Genomic DNA, 4,495 nt, shown 5'->3' on the forward strand with positions numbered 1-4,495 from the left:
GCGCCGCCGCCCCCATCCTCTTCATCCACACCGCAGGAGCATCCCCTATCCAGCCCGCCGCCCCTGCATCCACCCAGAACCACCGCCCCCATCCTCTTTATCCATGCCATAGGAGAATCCCCAATCCAGCCGGCCGCACCAACATCATGCAATCCAGCGCCGCCGCCCCATCCCCTCCATCACCCCACACAGCTGTCCCAGTGTACAGGCGAAGCTGAATTAAAAAGATCTCAGCTTTGTGGGATATACATACAAAAACTTTGATGCTGTGAAAGGATTAAAACATGCAGGTTTGTGTCTTTGACATAATTTTGTATGTTGTGAAATATGGCTGGATTGCAACTATGGATTTCTTTTCTAGTGTTATTGGCATTTTCTCATATCATAGTCATTATGTTTTGTAAACTGATAAATGACAGTTTTTCATAGTATAAACATGCTATTAGGTAGCTTCACCACTTGATGAAAAATGACCAGTATCTAAGTGGCATACATGCTGTTTATAATCCTTTGTTGTTTATTAATCTATAAATGTTTGCAGATATGCAAAGGAGCTCATCACTAAACAGGCCCTCTATTGGTGCTATATTCCCCAAGAACAACGCCTCCCGATACCCTTCGCCATCCTCGCCCCTGGTTCACCTCCTCTGCCACCGACTCGTCAACTGATCAGCAGGAGCAGCAACAGCCTGAGAGTCACAGATAGAGGTTGCACTGAGTTCTGTTCTCTGTTGTCACAGGTCTGCATTTAGAACATGCACAGTTTTTCTTTTTTTTGCTGAGGTAGTAAACTTGGCTATGAGCTATGAGTCTAATAGAAGATCCTTGTAACTTGAACTGTAAAAACATGATTCCTAATTTATGCCTATCAGGTGCCATTTAGAGTATATGACTTGGTACTTTTGATTTAGTTTCATTAATGATCTGGATGATAAATTGGATAAGTTTGTGGTACTTTTTGATATGCTAAATGTAAGATCATAATTGCATGCTAGTTGGTTATTGTTCTTCATCTAGGGTAATTATATTTTTACGCATTCCAGGAACCAACCTAAACCAGACTTTAAGGACAAGTTTAAGATCTAGGTTGGGAAGTGAAGAAGGTATCAAGCTGCAGCCATCAATAATTGAGCAAGTGCCACTTGCAGCTTCTGGTGAGATTCTTGATCATAAGACTTGATATTTTTTATATCATTGTGTGGTATCTTCTGATTTTAGTTTGAATACCTTGTAATTTGATTCTATCATTGCATGGTAATATTAGACTATATTTCGAATATTCGAGTGTTGCTCTGGTTTGTAATTATTGATTTGTGTTGGCTTGCGATAATTAGGCAAGGGTTCAAATTTAGTACAAGCAACTCGTGATGGACAAGTGTTGCCAAAGTTCCTTCCCTTTGAGAGGAAGTACGTCTCCGTTGGAGCAGTGTGGAGGCACAATGCTCCCCAAGTATTTTCCTCACGCCCTCACACAATGCGAGATGCCGTGATTCCACTATTGGTGCCCTTGGAGGCGACGACCGAACCTTTACAAACTAGGTTGGGGCAATCTCCACAACTCAATTGGAGGCTCCCAATGACACCACGAAGCTTCACCACAATGGACTATGGCTTTGCGGTGACCTCAACCGTCTAGGATGCTCAAACACCCAAGAGTAACAAGATCTGCAAGGGATTAGTAGGGGGAATCAAATATCTCTTGGTGGAAGTGTATATCGAGGCCTTCTCAACCACTCCGAGCAAATCAACAAGTTTGGTCGGCTAGGGAGTGAGATCGGGCGAAAATGGAGCTTAGAGTAATAATGGAGCTTGGGGGTGGAAGAGGTGAGTCAATGGGGAAGAAGAGGACCCCTTATATAGTGTGGGAAAAGGATCCAACTGTTACCCACCAACCAGCCCGCGGCCAGCGGTACTACCGCGCCTGGCCAGCGGTACTACCGCAAGGCTGCACGGTACTACTGCTTGCCACCAAGCGGTACTACCGCATGGCTGTGCGGTACTACCGTACCGACCCACGGTACTGCCGCAACCCCAGTGACAGAAAAGAAAAACAGACATGCAGGAGCTGGGGGCGGTACTTCCGCATGTGCGGTACTACCGCGCCCCCCATGCGGTACTACCGCAAGGCAAAAACCCCCAGCCAAGGGGAAAGGAACTTCCGTGCCTACTTCCGCAAAGAAACGGAAGTAGCAAAAACCCGACACAGTAGTACTGCCGAGGGGCGATACTACTACCTGACTGCATAGCGCGGTACTACCGCTCGACGAAAATAGTACTACCGCAGTAGGTGCGGATGTAAAAAATTACATCCGCCCCTACTACCGCAAAGGGGCGGCACTAGCCTGGTGGGCAGCGGTAGTGCGGCTCCAGGGGAGCGGTACTACCGCGCCACCGCGCGGTACTACCGCGGATGCCTACGGTACTACCGTTTTCCTGGGAGCAGTACTACCACGACCAACCACAGCAGCCAGACAAGGGAGGCAAGAAAACGGAGGAAGCTCCAAGGAAAAAGGAGGGGACAAGAAGGAGACGTGTACGTGATGATTCCACCCAAACCTTTCCAACCGGACCCCCTCTTAATAGTACGGCTTTCCTACGACTCAAATCCACCAAAAAGAAACGTAGAAAAGACGCCGTCTTCATCAGTCTTCGAGGGGCACCCAATCGTCTTGTGCCTAGCAATGAAATGTCTGGAATACTCAAGGCACACGATTAGTCCGCAAATGCGCTGTCATCAATCACCAAAACACTTAGGGATAAATATGTCCTTACACATGTGTTCTTTCTTGAGGGTTATTTCTGGCCAGGTCTACCCCTCTTCGTGGAAATTTGAAGCAACCATCGTCACCAACTCTGGTGCATCAAGGGGGACATTTCATCCAAGTCAGCTTCCCCACCACCATCAACATCACTGCAACCCCCTCCATCTCCATCCTATCTATGTACAATTTGGTATGAATCAAGTACCATTATCACTTAATGTTGTTAAATGTTGTTATAGTAGTTGATCGTTGTGTGCTTTATTGGTGAAAAATTTGTACATTCAAACTGTCATATTTATCATTAAACCTTATGTTCACTCATGATCCACAATATAGGGGATCCATCATAGCCTTTTCGATAGGTAAGAGTGTCGAACCCAACGCGGAGTAGTAGGAATTGACAAGTAGTTTTTAGCAAGGTTTCACTGTAAACACTATAAAAACAATTTGATAGGTTGTTTGATAGCAAAATAACTTATAACAAGATAAATAGTAACAAAAGTAAAAGAGTGCAGCAAGTAGCTCAATTCTTATTTATGCTAAGGATAAGCCAGTGGTGTTTCTTATAATAGCTAAAGCGCTCTTGAGGATACACAAGAATTTCGCCAAATGTGCTTCCCCATGATTCATTAAGTTACCGTTCATGAATTCAATAAGTGTTGTGTGGGTGGACCGAAGCTAAGGTACTGTCCTTGTTTGAACAATTACCTACTTATGATTATACTCTTCATGCAAGCATCCGCAAAATACAAAGAGAGATAATTAAGATATATCTAAACGTAATATTAAACATTAGAATCCAAACACAACCCCTCACTGAATAATTCATAAACTGGCGCGTATGTTTCTATCACTCCTGCAACGCATCATTTGTAAACTAATTCCATAATGTCTTATCCTAGGCCCAATGATGCTGAAGTGTTGTGTAGTCCTCATTCACATAACACCATTAGAGAAAGGACAACACAATATATTATCAAAGCATTAAACGGTATTGAACTTCACATGATTACTAACAACAAGATTTCTTCCATGACCCCAGGAAATGATGGATCTACTCACAGGACCATAATTAGTGGATATAAATATACGATGAACAATCTGAACATAACACAACGATCAACCAAGGTGGCTATGTCTCTTGGCCGTGTGGGCGCCAAGAGCTATAGCGGAGGCGCGCTTGCCTTTGTGTCATAGATGTGAGAAAATCTTTGGCCATGTTTGGATACTCTAACTCAGTTAGAGGATAAAGTTAGATTCTAACCTTGAACTAACCCTAGACTAACTCTAACCAAAGAGTTGTTTGGATGATAGGGTTAGATTGACAATAAATATTCTTTCTCAGCCATTTGACTACTTTGGACCATGTTTGAATGAGAGGGATAACTTTTTTTACTATTTTTTCTAGTGGGCCTTTGTATGAATTTGGTCAACTTATTAAGCAGAGTTGATTTGACTTGGTACAAACGTACTAGAACTTGAATTATTATTTTGATGAAACACAGGGAGTACGTGAGAGGGTGGCCTCACTTGACGCGGACACCACGCCGCACCACAGAGACCCCGGACGCAGAAACCCAGACCCAAGGAAGGAACCGATGAGCTGAGGTCAGGTATCCCAAGCCCACACTCAACCGAAAGCCAGCATAAATGCAACCCCCTCCCTCCCTCCCTCCGCAGCACAGCACAGACTCCCAGAGGCAGAGGCGGCAGGCAGAAGAGGAAAACCAAAC

This window comes from Triticum dicoccoides, chromosome 7A, assembly GCF_002162155.2.
Source record: "Triticum dicoccoides isolate Atlit2015 ecotype Zavitan chromosome 7A, WEW_v2.0, whole genome shotgun sequence".
Lineage (NCBI taxonomy): Eukaryota > Viridiplantae > Streptophyta > Magnoliopsida > Poales > Poaceae > Triticum > Triticum dicoccoides.